Source organism: Lepisosteus platostomus, chromosome 7 (genome assembly GCF_059453375.1).
Source record: "Lepisosteus platostomus isolate fLepPlt1 chromosome 7, fLepPlt1.hap1, whole genome shotgun sequence".
In the NCBI taxonomy this organism is placed as follows: domain Eukaryota; kingdom Metazoa; phylum Chordata; class Actinopteri; order Semionotiformes; family Lepisosteidae; genus Lepisosteus; species Lepisosteus platostomus.
In genome coordinates, this window is record NC_142617.1 from 16,787,256 (window position 1) to 16,805,781 (window position 18,526).

General features: G+C 37.6%; 1 long non-coding RNA gene across 1 annotated transcript in view; it reads right to left on the reverse strand.

The window, feature by feature from the left end:
• LOC148658403 (uncharacterized) overlaps positions 1 to 14,636 on the reverse strand; it is an 85,842-nt gene extending 71,206 nt beyond the window's left edge. Inside the window, exon 1 of the long non-coding RNA XR_015940066.1 lies at positions 11,029 to 14,636. This is a non-coding gene — a long non-coding RNA (uncharacterized LOC148658403). The remainder of the gene's footprint in view (positions 1 to 11,028) is intronic.
• Between the last annotated feature and the right edge of the window lie 3,890 nt (positions 14,637 to 18,526).

Consider the following 18,526-nt stretch of genomic DNA (forward strand, 5'->3'; position numbering starts at 1 on the left):
ACATATTATTTATGTGCAAAGAAAGCAAATTAAGTTTAGCTTTCATTTGCTGATTGCTTTCACAGGTTATCGGAAATAATGATCATTCCTTAATGAGCCCATGTGTTTTGAAACAAAGGCAAAGCAAACAAAGAAAAAAAAAGTTTTGTTTGTGTTGGTCTCTTTTTAAAGTACAATGAGTTCAAATGTCTTGCCTTAATCAGTGCAAATAGCACAAAGTACTGATAGACACTTGTCTGACCTGAGCCAGTGGCCAGCTACTCTTTCCCTGGAGTTTGTAATTATATCTTGGCTAACCCCTGTCTGGGCTGCCCTCTGTTTTGTCTGGTCCAGCAGGTGGGATACAGATAAAAATGCAGGTTAAAAAACAATGTGTGATCATTACCATTCCTAAAAATAGTTTCTCGTGTACAAAAGAGCTACTTTCTGTTGGTGACTCATGGGATACTCATTTGTTTCACAATACTTTTAAAAGCATGCTTTTTCTTTAGAAGCAAAAAAAAATATTGATGTTCAAGCATCAAGCCTTTTCTATATTGATGAATCAGACTCTCTCTTATTGATAAATGTTTGATATTTTTTTCTCCTTACATTTTGTTTCTTCACTGCTTTGTCTAACAATATTGGTGCAGTGCATCTTAATACCTTAAAACAACGTTCATGTAGCCTAGGAATGGGCAGCCAGACCGATACTCCAGAGCCATACACCCCTTGTGAAGAAATAAAAGGTGTCTCCAAAGAAATTCGAAAATAAACCCTATCCATTTTGTTAATGCGATGCTTTCATTTTTCAGGTTTTTAAATGAATTCACTTATATAATATAGTTTTAATTAACAATATCCATGGCTTTGTACTTTCTATTTAATTGGATTGGGGTCTGCTGCAAAACTGCTCAAGCCCAGGAAATGTAGATCTCCTCAAATTTTAGTTTTCATTCCCCCATACTTTCATATTAGTTCACTGAAATTAAGCAAGTTACATGGGTGACATTTAGTGTAAAGAAACCTTAAATAAGCCTGTTGGTTTGTTTTACTCAATATGTAAGCTTGAAAGAAAAGAACAGTTCTATAGGACCTACACAAAGTGTACTTTAATGGGATATTTTTTATATAATGATCCAGTTTTCCTTTTCTTTTCCATGGATAAATCTTATCGTTAAAGACACTATCGTACACTCCCTCACATCTCAGAACCCTACAGTATCTTCCAGACTGGCCTCTAGTAGTTCCATCCGGCTGCAATTTTGTTTTTTCTACTTTCAGTCTGCCTGGAACCTCTGAGGCTCCATGTGAGTCAGAACACAGCTACTCTCACACCACACTGCCTCACCTCTTGCTGGGAGTGGCTCTCTCAAGGTTTAGTATGTCTTGAGGTATAGATTTCTTTTAAGGGTGGGAAAAGCTCCTGTGTTTCTTGGCCACCCACTGCCAGTTTCTAACCAGTTTTAACCAGTGAATATGATTTTTGAAGTAGTACTTGTGTGGGCTGTCTAGATAGTAGTGACAACATTAGGAGTTCATTTTTGGCCCAGCCACTCCCTCCCTCTCTTTTCAATGGGGCACGACTCTACACGTCTTTCTTTGCACCACCCTCTTGTCCCAGGTAATGGACAAAGTCTCTAGTTCATGGACTGTGTCAACACAATGTTTGCAAATCTTCAGCCAGTAATTCTCTTCTAAGACTGTACACCTTAAATTTCGATTTTTCATTTAAATGTTTTTATTTTTTGGATGTGTAGTCCATATATCACAAAACGACATAAAAAACTGACATTCAATACCAAAATCTTTGTCTCCATAAGGTGTTTTGTCAGTTGTATCTAACTGTTAAGCCCTAAAGAACATTATAAAGAATATCATAGCTGTTTTTTCTTTATTAGTTATATAAAAATTGCCATTATTTTAAAGTATTTATGGGGATAAAAAACATAAATCAAAGAAGAACCTGAGAATAGATCACACACAGTTTTGCTCTTGGACCATTTCAATTTTTTCTACTAAGTGTGTTTATTTTTTCATGTTTTTACGTGAAGCAGATGAGCTATTTCCCAAATTCATACGACATTCAGCCAGGACTGCCACACCCTAGTGTCTGCTTTTTAACTTTTCCAGCATCACCAGAAAAAAAAGGCTTAAAGCAAAGTAAGAAAGTTGTCAACCATCATAATTTTGTCTGGTTTGCTATTGAAATGTTTACGTTAGAACCCATGGCAAGTGGTAGTCAAGCAACTTTGTTGTCAAGGTGCAATATTTATTAACAGCAAATTTAGTTACTGCTGACTCATCTTTAGGTGCTCATCTACACCGGGGTGTAACACTCCACCCACCCACACCTCTCAGTGAAGACTGCTTCACTCAATCTTTTTTTTTAACCAGTTCTGTTTTCATAACAGTTATTTCATGGTTTTGCTGATGTGTTTTTTTTCTATGTGGAACTAATAGCAAGGTGTACATAGTAGTTTCACCACCAAATCTTTACAGTAATTGTGTGATCAAGGTGCAATATTTATATTCAGCAATGTAATAATTAAAACTATCAAGAAAGGTGCTTACTATCACTTCTATCACTTGACTGCGAGTTTACTTTGGGGCTTCAGAGAGAGTTAGAAAAGCCTCATTTGTGACAAAGCACCCCACTACTATGGGGCAAAGAGAGGGCTGACAACCAGTGACAGGCAGCCCATAAGGAGCCTAAAGTAAATGGAGCTGCTTGATAATTTTAATCCCCTCTGTTTCTCACTCGATTTATGCCAGACTGATAGCCCAGCGTGGATTGTGGTTTTGGGTTCAGTGCATACCAGGCGTAGGTAAGACTGCTGTGGCAGTCTTGTAATAAGTAGGTTTGATGAGATAATTATTGTACTACTTTATAGATTTCAATTAGAGTGGAAACATGCAAACCCCAGCAGTTCTCCTGATAGACCCATCCTTTATTCAGCCTCTGAAACATAGACCTAGGTCAGCAATTACTAAATATATTCTGGGACACTTTCTGACTCTACAGCTTCATATTTGCATGGAGGTGGGCATTTTGTCTGCCATGAAATACAGAAAAGTACTGGAGGACAGAGTTGTCTATTACGAACAGGAAGCCCATTCCCTATACAGGTAATACATCTGTTCTGTTATTAATCTTATTGAGCTATAATCTATGTGCTTATCTTTGATATACTGCTTTAGGATAATATACAGTACAATACCAAGTCCTTATTAGTGCTTATAGTGCACAAATGTTTGGAATAGCAGTCGTGTTATTAATTTGAGTTACTGTCTGCCTATTACACCCTGGGAGGCAGGAGTGATTATTGGTCCTTGAACTTAAGCAGAGCCAATGTTTGTGTTGAACAACCAGCCTGAGTATCTGTCTGTCAGTCTTGAACCTGCACTGCCTGTCAGCTCCCCGTCTGTCCAGCCAGGAACCAGACCAATGGCATACTGCCATACCTTCTGCCTAACAGTCTTGCGTTAGAGAGCCACCTCGCCCCACACAGCCCTACATCTTCAGTCTCAGATCAGCCTGTCTGCTATCACTTGTCCCATTTGGATCTCCACCTGCCTTCATAACTCAGATCCTGTTCGGCTATCTCTTGTCAGCTCCTGTCACTCTTGAGCCTTCACTAGGGCTCAAGCATTTGGATACCTCAGCCTGTTAACAAGACACAGCTCAGCCATCTACTAGCCATTACATAAATCAGCAATACTCAAATGTACGAGTGTCATTGATTCTCCTGTAACTTATTTCAGTCACATGCGTTCAGTTGGATATGAACTGGCTTTTACTGTAAATGCCATGTTTCCCATATGGAGGAGTTCACTATGTTCCAGCCCTGTCCACAAGCCAGTCAGCCAGCTCACAGGGCAGTTTCACATGCACAGAGAAAGCAAAAAGGGAGGGGGAACTCGGCAAAAGGTTATTGTCGCTGGTTACTGAGTAAACTGGCTGCTCATCTGCAGGTTGTCCTTTGGCTACAGTTTATGCCGGCACCAGTTCCGAATGTTCTCCTTTGATATCATTCCAGAGACAGCATAAACATTCGGTTCAGGCAAGCGACAAGGCTTTACATTGTGTGATTTTGGATTTGTGAGAATGAGGGGCCAAAACACGATGCGTCACGCAGTAGGCCTCTTACGTCCAAAAGCACGTGGATCAATATGGAACACCCACAAGAGCTCTGTCACATTCTGTTTATTTACAGCCCTTGAAAAATCACAAAAATAGGGTAGAGGGAGGGGAGAGTCTATCCATGACCCCACTGGAAATGGGTAGCTTTAATGTAAAAACAAAACCTGCAAAGTTTGATAACCGCTTGTCATGTATGGTTTCTGGGGCAACATTTTTTTTGTGTGAATTTAGATTTTTTTTAAATGCTGTTTGTTTTAGTGGTTAAGGGAGAGAGGTTATTATCAGGACATTCCCAGTTCGATTTTTGTACTGACTTCCACTGACTTTCTTTTGTTCATCCTATGAAAATTATTTAAGTCTTGAGCCATATATGTATAATTCTACCAATAATCTCTCTTTGCAGTTTTGGATAAAAGCATCTGCTAAGGAGCACATCAATAAAAGGATGTTGAATATTGTAATGAAAAAAATGTTAAAATTAATGTCATGTGGTTCCCAAGCGGCAAATCCAGAAAGGATTCCAGCACAGCTTTGAACCTCAGGATACCCTGAGACTTTCTAAGGACTTGTCAGTGCTTTTAGATTTCTCACTGAGAACAACTCTCCCATTGTCTTGGAGCATGACAAAAAGGTAGTCTGGCACTGCAACTTCAACATGTGGACAAAGGTCATATGGGGGAGCCATGTTGAAAAATAATTTGTGCAATTTTGAATTAAACTAGAATTAAAAGTCCTAATCCAAAAGGATACAGGAATAGAATTACCCATCTGTGGACACTGTTTTCACCATTCACCATTTATTTATTTGAAGCTGTCTCAGTTTGAAATAGGGCATTGTTAATCAACTTTACCTTCCAGTGGTTCTTGTACCACCACAGTTCAGGTGAGAAACATGCCTACTTTCCTCTGATACATGCTCTAGCAGACCCACAATACTCATAGCAGTAGTAGCATCGAGGGGAGGAGTGCTGCAGCTCTCGCTGACAAAATTGCATGCTTCTATTTTGCACATTCCTGGGACTGTCAGCACACCAACAGTGTACAACCATTTGGAGAATTCTGGTCAAATTGCAATATGTGGACTATAGAGTTCAGGAAATGCATCATACTCTACAGTACAAACCAGCTCTTTATGTGTTATGGGCAAAAAGGTATAATGGTTTCAAAAAGGATTTGTACTCCAAGTGGCTTTTAAATGAGCTGCATGTACTATAGCATAGAGTACATACAATTGCTCAGAAAGAAAAGTTAAAATAATTGTACATTATTTATACTATCATAGATGTCTAACACTTTGGTCATGCAGCATAAGCAAAAGGCTACCATCTGGTATTGCCTCTCACTCTTGTGATAGCCTAGCTTGCCTTCAGTTGTGGATATTTTATAACAGCACAACGAAACCTTGTCACAATGATAGGATTTCAGTTGTGTATCTCCATAGAGGTACAGTATTCTCGTTTGAGAAAAAGTCTGTTGTTTTTTAAACCCGTCTGCACAAAGTGTCTAAAAGACATCTAAATCTGTCACTTCTAAATAGAAGTTGACAGTAGAAGGAGACAAGTGTAATTTGTTTTTTGGAGCACTGAATATGACCAATTTAGATATTTTTGTGTTGCTACAGTCTTTCAAATGCAAAAGTCTCAATTTTAACTGCCCTCTGTTATGTTTTTGAAGGAAAATTGAAGACAGAAGGTAAAAAATTTAGTAACTGCAGTTTACATGTGTAGAAGTCTAGCACTAGATCTGATAACTGATGTCTGAAACAGCCTGTTACTCGGATCAGTCTGTGCCAGTCTTGTGAACATGCTGTACAGAAGCCAGAGCTAAAAGTGTATGATTTTACACTGTGCCCCATATTGCTTATGAATTTTTAATCGTGTTTGTATCACTGTGTCCAAATAAGTCAGCCAAACATGGGTCCAAAGTGGCAGCATTTGGAAATTATGTAACTTATTTTGACCAGGTTCCAGGAATCTGTACAAAGTGTTCACATTAGCTAAGCAAACAAATTACTACCAGATCGAGAGGAATGGCTTGCACAATAGCCATCAACATGGAGAAATCTGTACAACAAAGTGAGGCACTGTTCATTATGCACTTATACCTAAAAAACCTAAGCAAACACCTTGATGTCATTGATAGCAAGACATGCTGCAGACTTAGTTTATTTAAATGAAACCTTGCCTTTTCATAACCCTTATTAAACTTCCTAAAAAAACTGTCTTTTGGATGAGATTTTAAAGCATGTTTTTGACCACACTATGGATGCTCAAGATTCCAAGGCACATTTTCACGAAGGTGAAGGGATGTCAGCTATGGGTGTCATTCCATGGTGTCCCATGATTAAGAACTGCGAACAGAAGCACTTGGAAATGCCAAATGTGTCTTCACATCTCGACTTACAGCAACAACTGCTGTACTCCCACAGAGAGAATGAGGAAGTTCTGACAGACTCCTCTGACTGGCCCACTCATCTTTTGACATGTTGCAAGTTCCAAGGAGACTAAAAGAAGACTCTGCTCTGGAAGTGTGGCACAGGTGCCACTGATACCATTATAAGCCAGCAGACCCTCAGGAAGTCACAAGAGTCCCAAAGGATTTTAGGTAATTCCAGTCACAGTTGGCTAGTGACTTGACCTCTACTTGAACTTGTAACTTCAGAAGCTAGTAGCTTTACTGGATGAGCACTGAAGAGCGCCAGCAGTTGCTTTCTCTCCTTTAATTTACTTTTACATTCAGTGTCTTTTCTCTTCTAATGGTAATAGTTCCAAAATTCATTCAAGGCATATTTGAATGCTTTTGATGTTTCATCTGCACATTTATCTGTACGTTTAATGCAAAATCAAGTTCAATCAATATACTGTACTAGGAAATAATGCTAATAATGGTGAATGCAAATGCTTTCATTGAAAGCTTTTTTTTCTACTTTATAAACTCCACACATATCTTAAGTGCTCCATTTTAGAAACCCAAAAGACTGTTTAAAGCTATCATTAATTTAAATAGACCTGGTTATGAGGGCGGTTTAATTGACTAGGCAGTATGATGTGATCATCGCCTACTGCTATGGTAGAACATTTAGATCTGCCCAGCTGTAGTGTAAGAATTATATAACCTATTGTGTTATAAATAACATAAATTTAATTCAGTGTATAAATACAGACAACAAAACAAACAAATGTAACATGCCTATATTAGTCATGGAAGACATTTGCTGACTTGGTGGACTGGTGAAGAAGAATATCAAGTGCTGCATGAGGCAGAAATGAAACACTGACCTCAAGGGATGACTTCATTTTTCAAAAAGAGAATTTCGTCGGATTGTATGATTATCGTGTGGCTTTCAATTTTTCAAAAACAATAACTCGTCATCTGCTCCTAATGCACTGTATGCGTCTTCCACTTCACATCAACTGTGGAAGTTTCAGACTAAGGCTAAACAAGACAAGCACTTACCTAAAAGCAGCCCAGAAAAATATCCTGCTTTGAAATATTCAAGACAGTAAAGATCACAAGATGAGAACCAACCCATTCATCAGACCCATGGAAAACAGGACAATACTTTTCAGAACAGCATACAATTTTAAGAGATTTAAAATATTTTTTCCATTCTTTATTCAGGACACAGAATCAGTTTTAGTGTGAACCAGTCATAGTGGCTACCCACAGATACTGGATAGCATTTGGATGAAAAACAGTGGGAAGAAGGACTTGAGCAGGTGTTGGTGTATCAAGGTTAAATCCATAAGTTAAGGCTTTTAATAAGTGGTGACAATTGACCAATTATATCAATGAGTGCTTCAATTAAATAACCAAAGTCTTAGGTAGTGAAAACCAAAATGCCTTGTGACTTTGCAGAAACAGAGTACTGGTGATCAGCTGGCTTCAACCATGAACTTATTTACAAGGTTTTATGCCAATAACATTTACTACTGAATGCTTTAAAGCAGCAGAGTAGTATTTTGGTTTGTTCTGAGCCCTACAAGTTGGATTTTGCATGTGATATCCATGTTCTTCTGGGTTTTCTTGAGGTACCCCTGTTTCCACCCACCTCCGGATGGGGCTCTCTGCCCAGTGCTCATATTTGAATTTTAATTAAATGAACATAAAGCCCATATTCACAATGAAGAGATTAGCCTTGAAACTGTTTTTTGGGGTGCGATGCCCAGAAAAATCTTAATTGCTGTAAGCCTTGCTGTGGTAATGATTCTATGGAGTGATATCTCTATAATCGAACCTAGCCACCTCCTCAGTGTACTCCAAACTGTCTAAATTGAAAGCTAGGCAAATGGTGCCTGTTTAATATTAGAACCTTGTTAGTGAATAACTGCAGGTTATGGGAAGAACCTTCCAGTTCTGATGCTCAATGCCGGTTAAGGAAGATCAAAATTTCTGCTTGATATTCAGTGGGGTGTTTCTTTGCTCCTCTAAGATGTTCTGTTTGCTACGATGGGCCTGTTTGACAAGGTTTTGCGTAATGACCTTCGCAGTGTGTGTGGTGGCTGAATAAAAATAAAAGGTAGAAAACCGTCCTGAAAAAAAAAATCCAAAATAAAAACAACCCCAGAGCCCAGGAACACATGCGTGTTTCACAACACGAAGGCCCAAAGTCCATGATTGTCGCTTTGCTTTTGTTAACCATTTCCCATCTAGAGGAGATTTTATCACTGAAAAGGGCAAAGGACAACATTGGAACCTAATGAAAGAAGAACGTAACACCTAAATCAAGGAGTGTTGTATATTAATAATCAACTGGTCTGGTGCATGCTGGACATGTGAACAAGCAAAACTCTAACACTTTATATGATAAAGTGTTAGAGTTTAAGCCTCAATGACAGATTATATCACATCTATGAACCACATATCTCAGTTTTCTAAGCAGCTTAGAGCAGCAAAAGACATCATCTGCCTTGTTCTACCAATCAGAGTAAATGATTTGTTTTCCTGTGAAATCATATGCTGTCAATGAAATAGAAACAGTACAAGCGCTTTACAAAACAAAGCTTAACTATAAGATGTTACTTACTAAGGAACAATAGGCCCTTCGTTCAGAATTTTCCTTCTTATAAGCAGTCTTTTTGCAAAATGATGGGCTTGGATTGAAAAATTTCAACACTGGGTAGCATCCCTTTGAATAAAAAAAAACTAAACTAAACCTACCTTTCCTACCAAAAATGTCACAAACCAACACTGTTGAGAGGACCACTACATAATTATTAACCAAATGAGTCAGAGGTGAGTGCCCTTTCCATTAGGTTATTGAGTTAAAGGTTCCATCTCTGGCCAGTATTGACACAGCACAGATGGTTCTCAAAATAGCAGACAGGTAAGTATCCTCCAATAACAGGAGACATCTTGTGAAGAGAGGCAGGTCAAAAGACCAAATGGGGTCACTGCTGTAGGCCTCTGCCTGTGGTCTCTTTTGGGCCCCCTAGTGCATAGATTGTAGATTAAGTTACTATCTGACCATTACAGTGATTGTCTGAAGGAATGGCACACACAAGTGATACTGGGGGTTAGGTGGGTTCATAGCTGGACTGACTTTCCTTGGTTTGTAGCTCGAGAGTGACCCCTGTGGTTTGATAAATACTCATGAACTTGTGATTTTGTCTTCCATCCCTGGCCTTAGCCCAGCAGTTTGCGTTTTGTGTGTGCGATGTGAGAGGAAGCAGAGGACACATTCCAAAGGACACACAGCTGTCAGTTTTAAACTGAATGTGGGTAACGTCAAGGGAAAAGAAATTGGTGATTTTGTTCATTCAAAAAGAGACCAAGCTGGCACTAGTTTCTTTCTCTTTCATTCTCTTTATCTCTCATTGTCATCTCTAACAGAACCAAGTTGCTGCTGAGATTTCGAAATTAATTTGATGAACAGCAATGCACAGGTGATACAAGTGAGATATAGAGCCTTCTTAGCAAAGCCAATTAGAAATTAACTGCTGCTACATGTGAAATAAGCCCTGCTCTTGTTGTTCAATGTAACACTTCAGTATCTAAAAATTGTCTTAGTTATTTCTGACATACAGGGCAATAGTACTGTACATTGATCCATTTAAAATCCCTATTCCGAAAGGGGAAAAAAGAAAATAAACAGAAGAGCTTAAATTTTATTGTTAATTGCACATTAATTAGTGAAGCAGCAATAATTATAATTTTAAAAGGCGTATTGAACTGTTACGGTGTTTGTAACTTTAAATAGAATGCCTACTTGACATTCTGAAAAGACGAATGAGTTAGGAAAGTGATTCTCAATAAGGTCTGATAGATGCTTAGATATGTTCAATTGCTGGAAAATCTTCTAAAACATGTTTCCACAGTTACAGTTGAATTACAATCTCAGAACCCTTAGTGCTAGATTCTGGAAATTCTGTCTTCCTGTACACAAGGACTAATACTGGATTGAGAGCCTTCTGCTACAGCATAACATCTATAAAATTGACCTATGGGGTCTCAATGAGAGATTTTGGATGAAAATAGCATTTAATTTCTTGTCTCAAGATTTGATTTTAATCATATATTTTGATTATGACGTTTATGATGTTTAGAGCCTTGTGATTTCTGGACTTTATGACAAATATCGTTCTGTGCAATATCATTAAGATCATAGTATATTTTTTTTATTTATTTAAGCAAAACCCATTACATTTCTGTTATGTAAGGTATTTTTATTCTTATTTGGGGGTTTGAATAGATCTGGGGGACACAATCTACATATGTATAGTACCAGTAAACATTTGATATAGTAAGAATCAAATTATTCTTCCTAGGCATCTTAATGCTCCAAAAATAGTCATCTCAATCTGACTTCCAGGCTTATTATTGGACAGTAGAGGGTTCCAGAGGGGTTGAGGCTATATTTAGATTTTAAGGTTACAAGAACAGCAGAAAAAAGGAAGACGTCTTACCTAACTGATGAGCAAAGTCCAGATACAGCAGCTCACGTCAGTCCTGTCCTCTGAACTGAATGTACTGCTGCAACACTTGAGCAACATCCAGTGAACTGAAGTAATCCTGGGAACAAGGGTTGTAGATTTGCCAGGTCTAGGAGGCTATCCTGGGTGATGATGTAATCTGAGATTCCTCGAAAACGGGATGCCTGTCTTTTTTATTTTTATTTTTTTTTTCATTTGAACAAGCACTGGGATAAATCACCCCCCCATGAACTTTATAACAACTCTGGATACAAAGACAAAATTACAAGATGTCAGACTCCTGTCCTTGAGGACCATTTTTTCCCATTCTTTCTGGGGTTACTGCCCTTTAAACCTACTGAGAGTCATGCAGATGATGAGTTTGGAATCGAAAGCAAAGTGTATGCAATCAAGCACACACAGAACACTCTGCTTTGTCATCATAGGGTACTGGAAAATAAGTATATATAGGGTGCTTACAAATGGCTTCGTCTGACAAGTGCATCATGAGGATATGTGCAACATGAAACAGTGAAATCTGGTGCACATACATACTGTAGGATCAAGGGAAACAGAGGCCATTATAACAGTCCATTCTGACCACCATTTTTATCTGTCACATCTCATACATCCTCTGGTGGACATCTGGTTATGTTAGTGCCCTTTAATATGTACTGCTGTATGCCATGATCTCATTTCTGTGTACGGATATTCATTGAACTATGATGACCAGTTTTCCTGACTCAGCTGTTTCATTAAGATCTGATTATATTATGCTAAATGGACTTTTAATTCATATAATATAGGACAGACTTTAGATTATTATTTGTAATATCATCAAGGCTCAGACTGGGAACCCTCTTTACTGGAGGCACATGCATTAATCATATGTAAACAGTATATGCTCTAAGCCTGCCAATAATTTTTAAGGACTAAGGTTTTTTACATCCTTCTGAAAGATGCATTTGTACTGAAGTTGTATACAGTACATACAGTACATATAGTAACCCTAAAACACACAAAGTGTGTTGCTGTTCAACTGACAATAACTTTAGGAGGTTTACTTCCATTTTTTTTTCCTTCAGCATGCTAATTGTCAAGCTACCTAGGAAGTGCAGACTGATTTTGTGAAAGTGCTGTGCCTTTTACAATGAAACTTCAACTTCCTATTTTCCGTCAGGTGCTGTTATTGTCCTCCAGTATCTGACAATGTGAAACCGAATAAGTTAGCAATGACAAGCTGAATGAAGGTTTCAGTTGGATGGTGTAACATGGTGCTGGAAAATTAATCTAATATAAAGAGAGGGGCATGGTAGTACAGTGGTTAGTATTGCACTCAATTCCTGGGGTCCTTTCCATGCCTGTGTGGGTTTCTTCCGGGTGCTCCGGTTTATTCCCACAGCCCAAAGACTGGTAGGGTATTTGGCTTCTGTAAAATTGGCCCTGGTATGAGGGTGTGTGCCCTCCGATGGACTGGCATCCTGTCCTGGTTGTACCCTGCCTTGTCTCCAGTTCCCCCATAACCCTGTATTGGATAAAGGGGTTTGAAAGTGGATGGATAGACAGATACATTTTTTACTTTGATATACAATATTATCAAAATTATTTCTATAGAGACAATGCCATTTTGATTGAACTTCATGCTACAGGAAAACACACAATAAACAGGACACTATTGTGAGAACCTGAAGCTCTGCACTTTGATACCATAAAACCAACCAGCATGGAGTGGGGCATACATAACTTGTATTCTAAAGGGATATTGTCTGGCAACACTTAAAGTCTTGCTTCCAGCTTTATTTAAATAATTAAAATGAACACTTGCCAGCAGTTATCTTCTATACAATAATCACATTTAAGGGAAAATTACACATTTGGAAAGAGTGTCATGTCTGATCCCTGTCTGACACTAACTGCTTTATTGCTGGTGTTGTATGCAGCTTAATAAAGGTATAATTTTAGTTGCAAGACTGGAATTCAACCATAAATATGTCAGATCTGAAATAAGATTTGTGGTGTATGCCTCAATAAACATATACTGTATAAAGCAAATGTTTTTTCTTCATTACAAGTTTCTCACTTAGTAATAATGCACTCTTAATCAAAAGAACATGGGAAAAGTCATAGAGAGATGATCTTCTAAAAACTGCTGTTTTGAGGTACAATTCCCTACTTTTGTCTTACTAATCTCACCTAGTAATAGTAACACTTACTAGGTTTGGCAGGATCATTACTTATTTTTTCCTGTTTTATAGACAAATCTGTATTAAAGCAGGATTTTGCAAAAACAAGTTTGCCAATATTTAAAATTAACTAGGGAGAGAGTGGTTTTAGGATTGTGGGTAAATTTGTCCTCTACTTTTGATCTTTATTTATTATGTCATATATATCATTACTCAGAGAGCACACACATTTCCTCATGTTTGTATATGGAAAACCATATACTGTAGTATACAGTATATACACACACCATATAGTAAAAACTGTTTCTTCTCAGAGCCTTCTTTAACCTGAGAAATGAAGAGGAAAGAAGCAACCTTAAATGACAGACATATCACATCACAAATGTAATTATTAGGTTTTGAAATATGAAAGCACATTAAGGTAGTAGAAAGCAGACATGATTTTATACACTGGCTATAGACTAGAGAGAGGAGCTGACACTGGGCCAACATTCCAGCACTGTCTCAGCTTCATTAAACATCATTGTTCTTGTGAAGACTCGCCAGCGTTAAATGCAGAGAATTAGTGCTCTTTTTACAATTTATAATTTCACAGTAGTGCAATTCTGAATATGACAATAGATAAAGACTCTGAAATTTTAAAGGCATATTGCCAAAAGTTACAGGCATACCTGTGCTAAAGTCATGACATTGCATGAAATTAAACCCCATTTTTTCAGCAATATATCTGATGAGACATTTCTCTTTTTATTCACATGGCTTACTAGTTGACACATACAGTATGAAGCATGGTGTAAATGAAATAGTTTCTACATGAACAACATGTTGGATACCAAATACAGAGTAATCTGGATGTTGTAAGACATATACCACATTGGAGCTTCATCATAAATGTTAAAAAATGTTTATTCATGGAGGTCATTTAGAATGTGAAAACATTCATGGATGGCACATTCGGCATCAGTGACATTTTAGCACTTCTCTGTTTATGATATGCAGCCAGACTCACTACCTTATTGATCTACCCTCTCAGTAATATCACTCTCTTGCATCAAACTGGCCCCTTATGTTAAGAACAAGTTTCTAACTGAGAAGACATGGTCAGGTCGTTCTTTGTTTTCCAAGTGATCAACAACCAAGAAGCCAAAGATAACTAGAGAAAGCACAGTACTGGTTACAGTGATCTATGTTTTTTTATCTTTCTGTTAGAAATGATTACCATCAGACAAATCCTTCCTGGGTGAGATAATCCAAAGTAATGACCTGGTCTGGTACAGTATAAGATCTCTTTATTAGCCATATACAATTTCTTGCATTAGGAATTTGTCTTTTCACATACCCTGGCTTGCTCTCTATAAGACACACAGGCACAAAGATGGGAAGAGAGAATCTTGGGGTCAGAGCGCAGGTGTCGGCCATTTATACCTTCCAGCCACAGGCACAGATCCTTAGCCACAATGCGATCGCTCTGCCACTACTATCTAATGTAAAGGTGTGTAGGCAAACCTGGAAATTCCATTTTGTTTGGGAGTGCTCATTGGGCTCTGAAGCTCTCTTTTTAAATCACAACAGCAAAAGTATAGTATGGTGTTGGAATTACTACGCGTCAGAGATTGGAAAGTGTAATAGCCTGTTATAAACTTGGCTTTGTGCTAAAAACCTTAGGTGGTCAATCTCAATCTAGAAAAAAAAATGTTTTTCGTGATTATTCAAGCAAGGCTTTAAAAAGTGGCCTCCAGTTTTTTGTGCAATACTGTATAGTATAATGAATAACACTTCAATAAGAAAAAGGAACTGGTTCACTGCTGTACCTCTCTGTTCTGCATATGCAGCCAATATGTGAAGGATAGGGAACTAACCCACAAACCTCTTACAGCCTGTGGTTTGTTTAGATAGAATATGACAGACAGACAGTAGCTCAAACTTATACAGCTCTATTTTTGCTAGTAACTTGGAGCATTCTTATAGTTCTATATTGCAACATGAAAAACCACATCTTACTGAAAAGTTATGAAAGCAGAGATTATTTCTTGCAGAAATTCAAAAAAGGGAACAAATCACTTAAGTACTGTAATATCTATGCAGATTTTCTGTGGGTTTTGCACCATACCTTAATCAAGCTGGGATTTTTCCCAAGCCTTACAATTCTATGGAATGTAGCCCAGAGTTTAACTGCTTTCAGGAAAAATTAAAAATGGTCTTATTAATATTATGGGCTTTAAAATGAATAAATACAGGGAAATGCATACATTGTCATAACTTATCACGTCACATCATGGATTATTAAGATTTTTCCAAATTACTAGGGTTATTAAGGTTGCTCAGGGAGAAATAGTTCACACAGAAAATAGGAACACTATTATGAACTTCAGCAAAATAGTCCTTTTTACCCTAAGAGGTTAAACAAACCTTCTCTCAAAAACAGAATATTCCCACTTGGAAACCGTAATTCACGGCAAGGTAAAGATGGGGTAATTCAGAAACATAAAACATAAAAATTGAAAAACCTGATGGCAATAAGAACAAAAGTCAAAATGATTTCTCTTAAGAAGTTAATTTAAGACAACACTTCAAGCATTTCAAAGTTTTCTTTGATTTAAAAAAATAGATCTTGGCTTCTAATAGCAATGGCAAACATAAGTATATCATCCCAAGTATCCACAAATTGCAAAAAATATTGTCTGCTCAGACCCATTGAATAAGTTTGCATGTTATGAACTGAGGACAGGAGATAATGTGACCATTCTGCTAATCCCTCATCTCATTTTACTGTTATTTTGTTCATTCCTGTGTATCTTATGTTTTGCATTAGGACAGAGAATATTTGTAAGATGCTCTTTCCTACATGACAGATATGTTCACATTACAAAAAATTAATGCCTGAAAACCATTGGTCACATTTCAAAGTGAAGGCTAACAGATGATTCCAAAGATGATTCTTAATAACATAAATAGGTCACCGCATTATTCTTGGATACCATTTTCTTTAAGGCTCTTTGTACTAGAGATCATATATAGCTACAACATGTGACAAAAGATTCATCAAGCAATGAAAATCCATTTTAGGAAATACAACATATCACGGTTCACACATTGGGCTGTACACCATTTTACAGTTGTGATTTTTCAATCTAACATTTAATAGGACTGGTAAACTGTTGTGTTATTAAATATTCCATGTATATCATGCCCTTTAGTTTGTTAATGGCAATTTTGTTGGGTTATTATATTTAATAATGATCATTCTACTTAATATAAATACATTTAATAATTTCTCATCAGCAAAAAACACAGAAACAAGGTGGGGCAGTGAATTTATTTTATACTGTACTTTTTCGAAAAAGCATTGTGATAGTACTTTCTACTTATTGGTCAGGGAAACAGGTTCAAGTGTTTGAAAAACTGGTTGAAGTAAGACTAAATTATTATCATTTTCTGTTTTTTTTAAATTAATTTAGTAAAATGTCTGGATTTGCTTTTCACTCTGACATTATAGAGTACATTGTGTTGATGGGTGGCAAAAATACTCAGTTAAATACATCATGGTTCCATGCTGTAACACAATAAAATGTGAAAAAGTCCAAGGGGGGTGTAGACTTTCTATAGGCACTGTAAATGTCTCATGTACTGTATCATATATTTTATTTATATTTAAATGGAGCCTTCTCTTCACTGCCCCCTTACACGTGTAAAACTTTGTGCTTTTTTTCTGTTTCTTTGTGTTTTTCTATTAACCTAAATCCATCCATCCAGTTTCTAACCACTTTATCCAATACAGGTTGAGGGAGAGCCGGAGCCTATCCCAGCAAGCAATGGCTGGAAAGCAGGATACACTCTGGACAGGATTTTAGACTACTGCAGGGTACATAAGGACACAAGCCTGCACAACACTCACAACAGGGCCAATTTCCCCAAAAACCTATTAACTTACCAGCATATTGTTGGACTTCAGGATAAAACTGGAGCACCTGGAGGAAACCCTCACAAACATAACGTAATGTACAAACTCCACTCAGATACTGTAGTACTCCAGGTCCAGAAATAAACCCATGGCCCAGTTCTGCAAGGCAGCAACACTCACCCCTACGTCACAGTGCTGCCCCCTATGTAACTAAATGTTTTCCATCATTATGTTTAGGAAAAAACATGGCCCCCTTTCTTGATCATCAATGAAACTAGATAACTACCCCTGAGCTCAGAAAAGACATACTCTATTTTTAGGTCAAAACACTCCATTACAAACTACTTTGTTTCTTGAACAGTAAATACTTTCAAACTTCTGTTGATTATAACTTTTAAGAAGATTTCTCCAATGCTCTTATAAAGCTAAGCAAAATAATCTATTGTCGTGTGAAATGTATTAAAAGTGCAATACGTAAGAAATTAATAGCAAAACACACTCTTGTGATATCCTTCACAGGCTGTTCCATTTTCTCGTAAGCATATGACGTGGTACAATAATCGCCTACCTATTGAAGGACAAGATTCAATGTAAATATGCTTTTTGTCTGTGGTTGCTAAGGAAACAGCTGCTCCTTTCTGGTATATGTATCCTTCTGATAAGGATAAAGTGGTTTACAAAGAGGTTAGGGCACTTTGCAACATCATGTGACCAACATAATGCGGGCTACTCAACCCTCCATTTTTGACACGAGTTACTCAACAATGCTGATCCTTGTTCTATTGCTCAATTCAGGTCACTTCTTCTAATATAAAATTCCGTGCAAAGTCTTCATTCTAAAATGGTGTGACCTTCCGCCGCCTTTTCTCTGCTAACCCACAGCTAGTACTAGCCAAGAATTAGCATATCACATTTAATTCATTTCCTTAATCATCTCGGTTGATGATCTCTCGTCACTGTTGATTGCAGTCTTAGCCCAGTACACCAGAATGGCCCCATTTTGTTTGCAAAATTTAAATTGTACTTATGGCTACAATTAAGCAACGATTTTATGTCATGAACCAGACCTCAATTTAAAAGCTTGTTCAGCTGAGAACGATTTGAATGAGGGCTTTTCAGGGAAGGTAACTCCACACCAAATAGCAGGCAGGAATCAAATACAGAATGACAAGATGAATAAAGGGATGTTAAATCTTAAGGAATACTCTCAAGGTATTGAGTCCACCTAAACTACATCAGTGGCACATATTTTGGTGAACTAGTTGTTTTTCTGACAGGCCTTTTGCACTGAGCCTTTGATTCAGTTTTGAATCTGCATTGGTAAACATGACATGCAGGATGGGTTACTGAAACTGAGCATCGTTGTAGAAATGCTGCATGGAAGGTGTATGCTTCTGGACCAAAGAGT